General features: G+C 42.5%; 1 protein-coding gene across 2 annotated transcripts in view; it reads right to left on the bottom strand.

The window, feature by feature from the left end:
• LOC126563376 (flexible cuticle protein 12-like) overlaps positions 1–14,917 on the bottom strand; it is a 281,105-nt gene that overhangs the window by 259,527 nt on the left and 6,661 nt on the right. The window contains exon 1 of one of the 2 annotated variants that reach the window (XM_050220011.1): positions 224–227. The exons of the other annotated variant lie outside the window; for it this stretch is intronic. The gene's annotated coding sequence lies outside the window, so the exon portion shown is untranslated. Of the gene's footprint in view, positions 1–223; positions 228–14,917 lie in introns of those variants that run through there. 2 annotated transcript variants of the gene reach the window in all.

The following is a 14,917-nucleotide window of genomic DNA, read 5'->3' as shown; positions in this document are numbered from 1 at the left end:
AAAGCGTGCACTTCTTTTATGGATGAAAAGCGCATCGCAATGCACTCCGGTTTGGATGGGGACAATGGGCCAGGAGAGCCAGGCAGACACGGAGAGTCGCACACACAAAAATAAAGCACTAAACGGTGCGCTTTTTTTGGGGGTACAGATCCATGTTATCATTATTCACTCACTTGTGTGCGTTTCGGTGATGGAATTGATATTTTATTTGCCTTTTTTTTTACTGGTTTTGTGCAGCAATATTTTAGCGAAGTTTCAAAACAAAAAGTAAGGCAAAAGGATCGGTAAAAGATCTTAAGAAATTTTCTTGCTTTTCTTCTGTCCATAGTGAGATTTTCTCGGTGTTCTCTTAAGCCTACATTAGATAAGTTTGTTAGCAAATTGAGCGAATCTAAAATTGTCTTATGCAAACCAGACATTCAGAAGAAAATAAATTTGAAAGGCTATCAAAACACAAATCAACGTTCTTGTTTATCGTATTTTTCGTCTTCAGACTCTTCAGAAAGATAATAAAACAGTTAATAAAGCAGTCCTAAACGTGGCTATACGGTTGTTTAAGCAAATTACACGAATTAAAAGAGATGACTAAAGTAAGTAAAGTTAGTAAGTAAGTAAAATTGGAAGGAAACATAATATACATGTTTTGAACTGTTTTGTACGATTTTATACGAAATTTACCTATAAAATTCCTTCATCTTCCTGGAATATATTTTTTCTCAACAAATATATTAAAATGAACCGAGTATGCCCGGGATAAGACAAAGAATAAGGAGGAAATGCCTTATAAATCTGTGAAAATCTATTCAAATAAATAAAATAAATATATTAAAGTGTTTAAAAATCATTCAAACAAAACACCCATCTTAAGACAACCTTTGTTAATGTCGATATTTTTTCAATCACTGAAATGAACGTCCTTTTCTCCCTTCATTGAAGTTTTTACAGGAAAGATACAATATTTTTATTAATTTGAATTGCAGCAGGAAGGAAAAACGTTACATAATGTTGGAAAAATTTAAGCTAAGGCTAGGGTCAATTCTAAAATGATTATCTAGAAGCAAATAAACTCGTATATAATTTCGAGGCTTTTCTGTGTTTGTCCCTCTTTTCGGCAGACACGAGAGACAGATAAAAGACTTTATGAAGGTCGTCTAAATTGAACCTCTTTCTCCTCTCAAAACAAATGTTTTTTATCATGCTTTATAACTCACAAGAACATCATTTCTTATAACTCTTCTAGTTAATGGTTGATTTACAATTTATAGTTGTGTTTAGGACTGCATTACATACTTAAATACCAATTTCGCTTTTGATAAATCTGACATACTTCACTGCTATTTTCTTGCTCTATTTTTCTCACTCAGCTTTGTTCTGTTTGAAATATATAAGTGTATTTGTCAGGAAGGGATTTATTTTTCATTTCATCATTTTTAAATATATTTTTATTTGTTTCTGAGAATCTTTTGAAATAGATCATAGTTTAAATTTTAAAATTCGCTCCCTTAGACGTGTTTTATTGGATTTTCAGCAATTAATCAATAAATTTGTCAACATTAGTGGTGTTAAAAATACGGCATTGTACGGTCATATTCAATTAAAAATAAATAAGTAATCAATAATACAGGAATTAGATGAATTGACAGAATGAGCGTAAAAAAACTTGCTGCTAGTTTAGGATAATCTTTTCCAATTTCATTTTGCTTAATTTTTGACATGTAAAACAAGTTATTCTCCATGTTATGCAACTCAACTTCTGAGCAATAACCCAAAGCACTAAAACTATGATCATTAATCGATCGAATTGCCAAACCCTTTTCCGGTATTATTTCAGCTCGATCTTTTGGCAGGAAGGTAATGATGGTGATGATAATGAACGGACGGACCATAGTTTCGTTCCATTTTTCTCCGCTTTCGATTAAACTAAAATGGGCACTCAGCTTATGCACCAATTATTAATGCAAAGTGATGGACGTAATTCGACATTTTATTTTATAGCAACGTGTCAGTCTCGCCATCCGGCCGTGACGTCTGTGGTCGGGGAAATGCAGATTCGGTGGATGGATGTGCGGGGATGTATTGCCGTATTTAATTCTGTACTTTGTCTCCTAGATTGGACAATGGAAAGGCGAGAACAAGCACGATCGAACAATCGTGATCGAAGTACGGGAGAAAAACAGCTTTGACAGCTTTGGGGCTTTTGTCGGGTTGTGGTTTTCCCACTCCTTATGCCTGTCATTAGTATGCATTATGCTTTTAAGTTGTGTTTTATGTCACGATGTCAAATGTTTGATAACTCTATAGGAAAGATAAAAAAAACTATAAAGTTGCATTATGGACGGGAGCAAAAAAAAAACCACACACACATACACACACATTTTTATTGATTTTTAAACCAACCAATACTTTTAGCAAAGAGAGAGTATGATGCCTCTCGTACACCTCTATTCTTCCTCCTTATTTCCATACCCAACGCTGTATCATTCGCTAGTCATTGGAACAAAACCACACTTAGAAAAAGGGGTTTCGATAACAAAACATTGCCATTCAAATTCGATTGCGTGCTTTTGAGCAGTTAATTTTTCACCCATTTTCTCTTATCAATTAAAAAAACCCAGCGTACTTAGCGCTCTCTTCCCTAACATTAACTCAACAAACAGAGCTGTGCGTAACATATTCGAACAGCACCGAAGCACCAAAATGTACCAACACAGCCTCAGCCGGATGATAACAACAAAAAAAAAGAAGAAGAAACACAACTCCTATATTCAGTTTTATCCTCCATAAAGCATCGAAAACATTGACGAGATGCCTGGATTCGATTTTTTTTTTTGTTGCCCACCAAACACCCGCGGCATCTGAAGTGCTTCATTGAGCGTAACCGTGTGTAACCGTGAAAACCGCCAAATGGAAACCGACGAGTGGTGGTGGTTAACCCTCTTCAATGTGCTACAAAATGTTGCGGAAAATATATCAATTTATATACGTACGTGCGTGTACGCGCGCACAGCCAACACACTTGAGGCGCAGTTCTCGCATCAAAATGGTTCCGGAGTGGAAAAGGATGAAAAAAATAATACTTCACCCCGACTTATGCTCCAACGGCGATGGAGAGAGAGAGAGAGTCCGGAGCACGTTTGGGCAATTCAGTAGACACAGCCGAATAGAATCATTAAACTTACATTTAATTTACACTCGTAATGAGGGAATCGAGGAGCAAACTTTATTTGCAGGGAACGAAAGAAGGGGAGATGGACAGTTAGGAGTTAAGGGAAAAGGATGCAGGAGCAACACACAAAAAATATGATCTCGAAAAATAATCAAAATGCCTCGCAGCATACCACGAGATTGGTGAATAGCACACGAGAGTTTAAAGAGAGGGTTGGTGTGTGTTTGTTGTTGCTCCTGTCTGAGTAGAAGCCTTATCACCTGCTGATTTTAGAGCACGCTAAAGATTATTTGATGTGAATGGAGTAAGCTGCAAAATAGGGGTCCTCATCGGGGTCCTCATCGGTGCGTCCTGCTGCGTCTAGTTTAAAAGACCCCTTTTTTGAATGTAAATTTACATAGACTATAGAGGACTATTGGTAATTTTATAATGCATTTTTTAATTGCTTCACTATATATGTTTTATTTAACAAGAAAATATTTTAAATGCCTTGGTTCTATGGCCCTTTATCTTTAGACAGGGCATTCGAATAATGTCTTGACCTGTCATTGCTCATTGAATACTCATCAAGAGCGTATAACTCCAGCTCAGACGAAAGTGTGTGGCTGCAGTGATGGATTCCACGATGTGGATCACCTGCGTGGATTTTGAAACTGCCAGAACCTCCTTGATGAGCGCTGTCGAGAATATCTGCAGACGACCGGGTCTTCACGTACATGAGACTCACCTACTGATTCGTCAGAGCCTACGGTCTTGTTCTATAATTTCATTTCTTCATTACAGTGTTTCTAAGGTCATAGAGTAGGTTTAGAAAAGAGAGGAATTTTGATCTGAGCAATAACAAGACGTATTGTTCGGATTGTTTGTTCTGTCGAAATCACTGAATGTTTTAAACATGAAGACGCTTGTTTTGGCACCTGAGAACGCTGTATCCTTCCGATCCTTATTTGTTTATACCATTCCGTTTTCGTTATTTGTTGAGCTGTCCAAAAGTGTTCTCCAAATCAGTTCAGCTTTGACAAAAGTGTAGCGAAGTCGCTCTCGTGGCTGCGGGAAGGAGCTTACCGATTAATCTTGGATCCGATGCTGACCGTTGCAGAGCTAGAGCTGTCACTTCAGGACTGTTCAGGGAACACTGTGCGCAGGAAAACAATTGTTTGTGCTGTCATAACAATGCTTTTGTTTGTTACATTCCAATGCCTGAAAAGGTCCAACATAGCCCTCAAATCAGAATGGCCCTGGACAACACATCCACAACCGAGCATGCCCGGGATAAGGCAAAGAATAAGAAGGAAATGTCTTTCTCTTAATCTTCATTGTTTCACTCATACATGGTGTAGAAAATACGGCAACGTGCCGTCATACTTAGTAATAAATAAAATAAATTAAAATAAATATTTTAAATTATTTTATAGCCAAACTCAGAAGTACGTCCCTTAAGCTGCAAGCTCCCAATTCAAATCCAAAACTTATTGCCATTTTAAACACCTGATGATTCAATTCCATCCACCCTACTCAGCCACAAGCCCAAACATTGCCCTGGGAAACTGGCAACAAATTGTCTGTATCGAGCGAAGGGAGTGGTTTCAATTGCGATTTGTCAAACCGACACCATCTTAACCGAAAAAGCCACAACCGACACTTGTAGCAAACCGGTTCGTCGGTTGCCGGAAGGAAAGCGAGTTAGCGAGTGAACATCGTCATTATCAGAATCAACACCAACCGTCATAAATCTAAGGTTCGAGCCCCCTACTATTGCTGGCAAGCGTTCCTAGCATCCATCCCCTGAGCCAGAGTGTTCGAAGCACATGAATGTCAAGCAGATCGGCAAGCGTTCGATGGCAAGAAACGACCTTGCCCAATGTATCATCGAATCACCGGAGTAGCTGAAGTTGGGGAGGGGATGAATCTTAATCTTCTTGGAGTAATGCCGTTCTGCCCAACCATCCCAACACGTACAACCTCAACGGGTACGCATACCAGGCAAAAAGGCAAGATGGTAGCTGCCATCAAGTCATGCCGATCAGTCCTTGTGGAAAGCGAAAGTAAATTTTGCACTCAATGAACGTTCCTTCGGCACCGGCAGCCGATGCGTACGAGCAAGAAATTCGCCCTTGCTCACTCACACCATGCCACACAAGTACGAAACTTCCAAAATCCCACCCACACCCACATAACCCCCGACTGGTCCAACAAAGGAGGGAAATCTTTCTCCTCGGTAAACACATCCGTAACACATCCTTCCCGAAGCAACAGGCCCATGCCCGAAGCCCGGCTTGTGTTTGGGGTGTACCGCAGCAAAAAGGACAAGAAGCAAAACACATTAAGCAAGCAAAGCATCCCCATCCTGCGAAAGACTCATGCAAACTGCAACCAAGCAGGCAAGCGTCTGCAAGACGTACGAGGGAATATGGAAGGATGCCTCAACCCCTGGGTGGGAAGGTTGCAAAGGAGCAACATTTGTGCTGCCCGGAGGCGTAACGTTTTGCTGCTCGTCTGGGTGAGTCTGGTGTCTCGACTGGAGAAGGCAACAGTTTAAACACACTTTTGCCGTTTAGCACCATTTTGTCATTTTTGATACGGAGAAGATGGGCCCTCTTGAGCGAAGGGCGGATGAAGATTTGGTGAGAATTGGTAGGGTGAAGGATGTGGTGAGATCGTTTCTTGTGAGATACGAAGTATCACAGTACACGAAGCATCATCGGTTCACTAGCTGTTAGCGTCTGATGGTTCGTGAGAAGTGAATTAATAGCTGTTCACTTTTTTAATGTCAGGAATCAGTTGTGATGATGCGAGGGATAGCGTTTCATGTTAGGCAATTTTACAATGTAATGCTTTTGATTTGTCCAACACAAAGTATTGCTGTGTTTTATGCACCCAAAGCAGAGTTCTTGAAATAAGTGTAAGAGTAAGGATAATCGAGGAATTAAACCGCAAATTTAAAATTGATCTTACACCTCCTCAATTTTAGTTATCTTGAACAAGGAAGAGAACGTTCAGCAGTGATTTGACCGTCCCACATGCTAGTTATCTGGTCCAAAAGAACTACAATTTAAGATAATTTGCTCTATTGCTAGCTGCGTAGGTTTTGTTGTGTTGACGATGGAAATGGCGATCGAACAGTGCAGGCGAAGACATTCGTTCTTGCTTTTCCCAAATGGATGACTTGAATAATCAGATACTTATTCCTTTTTTCCAGGACTCTGAAATGTGTGCCTGTGTGGTTAGATTTAGCCTTTGGACAGGCGCTTCTTGAGGACCATTCGAGAGTTTTCAGCATTGTTACGCTTTACAGATCTTCCGCTTTGCAAAAATTATCTGTTCAGGACAATTTTAACACTGGAAGAGTTTGATCCAGGAGAAGAAACGACAGTTTTGCCTTCACATGACAGAACCGGAGCTCAAATACTATCCAGACCGTTCCCACATACTCTGGATTGGACCATCCAAAAGTGTGATATTCGTTTAATAAAATTTTCAACTTATTTTATAAGTGAGTTATCGGTGATTTTGTTCCACGGGAATGTTCCGTTTTCGGGAAATAACTGGGCGAGATATTGGGTTTAGGTGTTCGGTATGCCGGACGCCAGGATCAGACAAGGAATGACCCAGTTATCGTCGATTTTTCTCGGGAATACTGTTGTTTTCCGCAATAACTGAGCGGGGGGTGGACGGATCGGGTAGGGGTGTTCGGCAAAAAGATGAACGGAAAGAAAACGCATCCAACAGTATGCAGAACGCTGGAATCGGGCTAAAACTGAGCGAGTTATCGCCTATTTTCCATGGGAATGCTGTTGACGGAATTTCTCGGCAGCTTTCGGAAAATTCCCCTTTAGTTCCTTATAATATTGACAAACACATTGTGGAGTTCCTTTTCAAAGATATCTAAAGAAAGAAATAAAAATGAGACTAAATAACATAAAGTTTAAAAACAATTTTAAAATCGATCGGAAATATATTTTACGTGACACAGAGAAATTATTTTCTATTATCTTTTTAAACTTCCATTGGCTACCTCTTCGCCTGGTATGCTCTCTTGTTACCTGGTATCGAAGTTTGCTGCTTCGAAATTTGCCTCGTTTTGAACCAATTTTCTATCGGGATCAACTGGTAGTAACAGGAGAGCATGCATTTGAGGAGTTAGCTTGTAGCGTGCTTCAAATTTTCAATTTCAAATTTAAATTTCAAATTTGCTTGAAATATTTCAAAAGCTTTCGAACCCTTTCTCCGCCTACAAATATGCAATTCGCTTTAAGTAGATTGCAATCTTTAGCTTGCTATAATTCACTAAGCTTTTTGTGCGCCGCGGAGTATGCATTGCGCAAAACAACTTACTTAGCAAAATTCGATGTTTTAATGCCATAATGTTACCTCTTCCACAGGGTTTCTGAATATTAATTTTTGGGTATACATTTTCGTTTTTTTCTTTATTTATGGTATTGATTGTATTTATTGCAAGAGTAAAGACTATGGAACTATAGTTTATTGAATCATTTAAACGCTACTTGCGAAATCTGTGCCCAACTTCTCAACAAAAAAAGGATTTTTTCACAATAACTGGGCGGGGGTAGACATATCGGGTTGGGATGTTGGACAAAAAGATGCACGGCCTCAAGACGCATCCACCGGTGTGCCGGACGCCAGGATCGGACCAAGAATGACCGAGTTATCATCGATTTTCCATGGGAATGCTATTGTTTTCCGCAATAACTTGGCGGGGGGTGGAGGGATCGAGTTGAGGTGTTTGGCATAAATATGCGCGGCTTCAAGACGCATCCAACGGTATGCCGGACGCCAGGATCGGATCAAGCATGACCGAGTTATCGTCGATTTTCGTCGATTTTCCTCAATAACTATGCGGGGGGTAGAGGGATCGGGTTGAGGTGTTCGGCAAAAATATGCGCGGCCTCAAGACACATCCAACGGTGTGCCGGACGCCAGAATCGGACCAAGAATGAGCGAGTTATCGTCGATTTTCGTCGATTTTTCTCAATAACTTGGCGGGGGGTGGAGGGATCGAGTTGAGGTGTTTGGCAAAAAGAAGCGCGGCCTCAAGACGCATCCAACGGTGTGCCGTACGCCAGGATCGGACCAAGAATGAGCGAGTTATCGTCGATTTTCCATGGGAATGCTGTTGTTTTCCGCAATAACTGGTCGATGGGTGGAGGGATCGGGTTGGAGTGTTCGGCAAAAATATGCGCGGCCTCAAGACACATCCAACGGTGTGCGTAACGCTAAGGTCGAATCAAGAATGAGTGAGGTATTTTCGATTTTCCATGGGAATGCTGCTGGCAGAATTCCTCTCCCCCCTTACCCCACAAAGGTGTTGGAAAATCCCCCTTAGTATCCTTTAATATTAAAAACCATGTTTTGGAGGTGTTTTTAAACGATATTTCAAGAAAGAAATAAAAATGAGACAGAAAAACTTAAAATTGAAAGACAAACTTAAAATGGATCGGAAAAATATTTGTCACGACGGAAAGAAATTAATTTTCGGACCACTTTTAAAATTTCCATTTGCTACCTCTACGCCTAGTATGCTCTCCTGTTACTCCTGGTCGAATTTTGCCGCATCGAAAACCGAGCAATTTTGGCACAAAAATCCGACCAAGAGCGACTTGTAGTAACAGGAGAGCATGACTTCGAGGAGATAGCTCGGGCCGGCCAAAAAATTCCAAATCCGGTTTTAAAATCCCAAGTCAGTTTTAAAATCCCGATTCAAAATTTAAAGTTGAAATCCAAACTTAAAATTTCCAACGCAAATTTAACTTCGATTTCGAAAATTTAAACTGGATTTGGAATTTTTTCGTCGACCCGAGCTATCTCCTCGAATTCATGCTCTCCTGTTACTACGAGTCGCAACCGGGTCGGATTTTTGAGCCAAAATTGGTCGGTTTTCGATTCGGCAAAATTCGACCAGGAGTAACAGGAGAGCATGAATTCGAGGAGGTAGCAAATGGAAATTTTAAAAGTGGTCCGAAAATTATTTTCTTTCCGCCGTGACAAATATTTTTCCGTCCCTTTTTAAGTTTGCCTTTCCATTTTAAATTTTTCTGTCTCATTTTAATTTCTTTCTTGAAAATCTTTTAAAAACACATCCAAAACATGGTTTTGAATACAAAAGGGGACTAAGGGGGATTTTCCAACACCTTTGTTGGATAGGGGGGGAGAAATTCTGCCAGCAGCATTCCCGTGGAACACCGACGAAAACTCGCTCATTCTTGATCCGATCTTGGCGTTCCGAATACCGTTTGATGCGTCTTGAGGCCGCGCTTCTTTTTGCCCAAGACCTCAACCCGATCCCTCCACCCCTCGACATGTTATTGCGGAAAACAACAGCATTCCCGTGGAAAATCGATGATAACTCGGTCATTCTTGGTCCGATCTTGGCGTTCGGCACACCGTTGGATGCGTCTTGAGGCCGCGCATCTTTTTGCTGAACACCTCAACCCGATTCCTCCACCACCCGCCCAGTTATTGCGGAAAACAACAGCATTCCCGTGGAAAATCGACGATAACTCGGTCATTCTTGGTCCGATCTTGGCGTTCGGCACACCGTTGGATGCGTCTTGAGGCCGCGCATCTTTTTGCCGAACACCTCAACCCGATACCTCCACCACCCGCCAAGTTATTGAGGAAAATCGACGAAAATCGACGATAACTCGCTCATTCTTGGTCCGATCCTGGCGTCCGGCACACCGTTGGATGCGTCTTGAAGCCGCGCATCTTTTTACCGAGCACCTCAACCCGATTCCTCCACCCCCGCCAAGTTATTGCGGAAAACAACAGCATTCCCGTGGAACTCGGTCAATATTGGTCCGATCCTGGCGTCCGGCACACTGTTGGATGCGTCTTGAGGCTGCGCATCTTTTTGCCGAACACCTCAATCCAATCCCTCCACCACCCGCCCAGTTATTGAGGAAAATCGACGAAAATCGACGATAACTCGGTCATGCTTGATCCGATCTTGGCGTCCGGCTTACTATTGGATGAGTCTTGAGGCGTTCTCGTTATTGAGGAGTAGCTAATCCATTATTTTACTATATTTAACGGCCCGGCCGTATGGCTTACAACTATCTTCTAAGCAAGATACACCATTCACCATAGCTGAGAAACATTCCCTCAGCCTTGCTAGACCAAATCCCGATGGTGTACTCCATTTGGTTTTGTCTGTTAATCATTGCAGCACATTTTTCAAACACCTTTGAAGTTTTTTAACTTCCTAAAACCGCAAGGTAAAACTATCGCAAGTAAATGTTGCATTTCCATTAAAAATTTTTCAAAAATATTCAATTCCTCTTCCCTTAATTTCCCTAAGTTTCCCGAATTATTAAGAAACCAGCCTCAAAGGCTTCAAGTGCCAACGCCTCTGCAGAACTGGTAATTCAAGTCATCGATCAAATTAAGTACTGCTTTCAAGTATGGCTGCACAAGATCGTGTTTGACTGGAGTCACATTCAACAGCTAGAAGCAGCTCCATGATTTTGCACTTGGGCCTTCCGAAATCCGTTGATAATTGCATTCTTGTTAGCAGCTCTTCGTTTCTAATCTTAAAACTCAAACGAATCTTTCAACTGTGTATTGATTTGTCAATCAATTGCCTTGTGTTAGAAGCCGTTAAAACAAAGCATAAAAATTGCATATCTATTGTTTTCCCGGTAAACAATTTCAGCATTGAATTGTTCCTCAACTTCGACACAAGGCCGTCACTTATCTTTTCTACAAATCTTTTTTTTCCCCCCGAAAACTAACCTCAATGGCCCATTGGACGAGGCCCGAGTGTATTGAAGACAATGCGATCGTTCTTTCACGATTGCTAATGCCTCAAACAACACGTAAAACATTTCCGAGCCGCACGTTACTCCCCCATAACAGGAGCCACTCTCGCTCTAATTCTAGACAAACAAGTGATTTTGATTGAAAACGACTATTCCGGTTTGGCTGTTTTGCAGCTTCAGAATGGCTGATAAATGTGCGTACCGAAAAACTGACAGTCGACAGTGGAAGCTGGCAGGAAGAGAAAAATCTCGAAAATACAACGCCTCACGTCTCATTTCGAGACCGCTTGAGCTGGACATCAAACGAAATGACATTTCTTGATGAAAGAGCGCTCGGCATATCCCAGTTTCCGAGAGTCCAATTGACGACGAACATTTCACTATTATTTCACACACACCCACCCACACACATCCTGTTATCTTTAGCTCGTTGGAAAATGTGTTCTTTTATGGAGGTGCTTTTCTTCTTTGCTTCTTCTTGTGTTTTATAAAACAAAGAAATTGGGAGGAGTTTCGGTGTTGGGAAAATGTTAGGAACCTACATGCACATGCTGTGTAATGCATGGCTGCTAGGAAAGCGGTGCCGCCTTTATGTGTCCCAACGTCCCACGTGCCAGGATACGGCTCGGATACACGCAGCCTCCGAAGACTTTTGGGGCCGACAGTGTGCACGCGGTTGCATTTCGATTGCATGTTTTTGACAAACGATCTTCAGCGCGACGAGCTGGCTCGTCTGGCCTGGTGAAGCTGTACATTTCCGTGTGAGGTTTTGGCTTCGACGGTCGGAAAAATAGGGTTCCTAAGGATAGGGTTCGCTCTTTTGGAAAACGGGAAAATTCACCACGTACTTCGCATATTGCACCGTGGCCGTGGCCCTCACACGCATCGGCTGCATCGACGGTCTTTGCTGAATAGGTGCAAGCTCCGTCCGGTAAATACAGACTTTTTTCTGCTTCATGTGCATATGTGTGTGTGTGTTTGTGTGTGCCGTTTAGATTCTCTAAACGCAGCCAGCATTCTTGCCGGATTGCTCTCTTGTTTGATGATCTCTCGCTGGCTCGGTGACGGAGCTGGGTGGGCTAATTTCTAGTGCACGCGAAACTTGCAACAAGACCCAACCGTACCGCAGTGCGAATCGAATGGCCACAAACACACATACAAGCAAACGCTTTTTTATCTTGTTGAACAGAAACCGAAGTGGTCGCAAAATGTCAGTTCTCAAGATCCGCTGCCTGGAAGCGTTCCGATACGGTTCGTTTCCGTGCGGCGCATTCCTTGATGGACGCGACTCACACGGCCACTTATCGTTCGTCAACGGAGCAGGCTGGCGATCCCACACTCCCCGCTAAACACGCTCGGGCATTGCTCTCGCACCGTTCGGCCACTTTTACGCACAAGCCGCGACCGGTGCGGACTGGTCTTATGCGTGTCCATGTGCTGGATCTTGCACCAAACACTGCACGACCACTTCCGAGAGGGTGCAATTGAAAAAGTACACTCTCGGTGTCCCTTGACCGAACAAAAGGGAGAAGAAGCGAACGTGTGTGCCGTGTCTGGGCGACGAAGCGTACGCTGGAGCAACTGGCCCGCGGAAGTTGTGCGCCACGAGCACACTTCCGGTCCCGCAGTAAGAGAACGCACAAATGCACAAAGATTACGCTGCCATCTGGTTGGGACGTGTGCTAGCATTTCTTGAGCCCCATAACACCAAAGCCGTACCGGCCAGACCCGATGAAGTGGTTTGGGATTGCAATTTCATTTTGCAAAGTTGCCGCAACTCGCGGTTCCCGGCACTAGCCCGGTGAGTATGATTGAAGTGAATCAAGCGCAAATGTTCAATTACAGCTGGGGTAGCGTGCACGGTTGGTCAAAAATTGCAAACAAAACACGACGAAATGCAGCTAAAAGTGAATATATAACTTGAGAAACAAAAACAGACGATTTTAGGGCAGCAGACTTGCCCGGTAAAGCTTGGCAGATTTGCATCGGACCAGCGACCGGTGCATCGCGATCGAAGCTACATCATTTAGCTACCGAAAAGATGCATTCAGAGCTATGCATCCGAGTAGTGGACGGTGGAAAAAATAAGAAGTATAATGTTTGTAGTAAAATTGTACCGGACGGCATTGTTTTTTTTGGCAATGGAACGATGTTGTTTTCCTTTTTGCTGGGTAAAAGTTTAACGCGTTAGGCTTGCAGTGTGCAGCGAATAAGGGACCTGGTCTGGTCTGTCGATATCTATGAAGTACTTTCCGTGGAGGTAAATTTACACAAGTAGTGTGCAGTGTTGTCAAGTTTGACTGTCGAAAAACGAACAATAGTGACTGCCCAATTGTGTGCATCGATCGACTTTTCAGACAAAAATTTTATTAGCATTTTTTTGAGAATTTTAAGAGAAAAGATTTTCATTTTTTGCAATTCCTTAAAATCAGTTAAAATACATCACTCTATTTTGCATGAAAACATATAAAATCTTACTTTATGTGAAACGAATTTTTCAAACAAACGATACTGAGTTTTTTTCGTATTCCGTTATCAAAAGGCGTATTGCGTCACATAAATTTACAAACAATTCTCCTTTATCTTTAGTTGGGAAACATTTCCTCTTTCAAACCTCAAGGGTCTCTATCGTGAGAATCATCCATCATACAAACGAAGTACAATATACGAGGGCTGACAATAAAGTAAGGTCTCCAACGCTGCAACTTCGCCGGATCACGCGCTAGGCGAAATCTGGCAACACCGCCGTGTTCCTTGGTTCCCCCACTACCACTTTGCTGCTGGGTGAGGCTTCCCCGACCGCTCAGTCTTGGCTGAGCAGCCGTCAACGATGGAGGTACCCCTCGCGTCAGCGTCCAAGTGCGAATTGCGTTCTGTAATACGTTTTTTGAGTGCGAAAAAGGTGACACCTATTGAAATCCATCGTCAACTAGTTGAAGTTTACGGGGAAAAGTGTATGGACATAAAAAATGTGCGTAAGTGGAGCCCCGAGTTCAATTCCGGGCGCACTAATGTTCACGACGAGGAGAGAAGTGGCCGACCGTCGGTCTCGGATGCGATTGTTCAAGCAGTGGAGGCAGAAATGCTCAAAAACCGCCGTGCGACAATTAGGGACTTGGAAGAGAAGCTTGGAGGAGTGTGTAGCAGCGAAACAATCCGTCATATCCTTGTGAACAACTTGCAGTATCACAAAGTTTCTGCCCGATGGGTGCCGAGGTTCAGAAAGAGGTCAACACCTGGCTGCGCGAGGCGGACGGAGAGTGGTATTCTGCCGGCATAGACAAGTTCATCGTGCGGATGCGCAAGGTGTTGGAAAAAAATGGCGATTATGTAGAAAAGTAGCCAAGACCTTGGCCTTTCCAACGGTGTATCGCTTTTTGTAAATAAATGTCAATTTCTATGAAAAAAAAAAAATTGGAGACCTTACTTTATTGTCAGCCCTCATATATCAGGGCGTTCGGGATAATTTTCACCTACGTCACCTACGGAGAAAGAAAAAATTTTTATGGCAAAATTAATCGTCGTGGAAATTTTTTTGTTTTACAAATAGTAGCTTACCATGTATTTTATTCATTTGATTAAAAATATCCGCCCTCGGCTTCTATTACGGCCTCCACCCGTCTCCGGAACCGGGAACATTCTGGTCTTTCTGGAGAAGAGAAAGCATACAGAGCTAGAGCTTAGATCTGGCTATCCGACGATTTTAATTCCCCGGAACATTCAACAGAAGCTGCGGTTCACATTCGATCGAAGGACGTCACATGTCGTTTTATTTTCCCCAGAGCCTCGTAATAGTTGCTACATGCCTAAATAAGTATCACGCAGATGCTGGAGTGGTGTTTTTATCTACACGAAGCGAGAGCTGAAAAAAACGTGGTGTTTAGGGTATTCTGAGAGATCCCAAGTAGCCAACCTAAATATGCCGCAGTATCAAACGATCGCCATTTTCTGGATTACTTTAAAAGGGGAAAAC

Source organism: Anopheles maculipalpis, chromosome 3RL, assembly GCF_943734695.1.
Source record: "Anopheles maculipalpis chromosome 3RL, idAnoMacuDA_375_x, whole genome shotgun sequence".
NCBI lineage: Eukaryota > Metazoa > Arthropoda > Insecta > Diptera > Culicidae > Anopheles > Anopheles maculipalpis.
The sequence above is the reverse complement of the archived record's forward strand: the minus strand, read 5'-3'. Positions and strand labels throughout refer to the sequence as shown.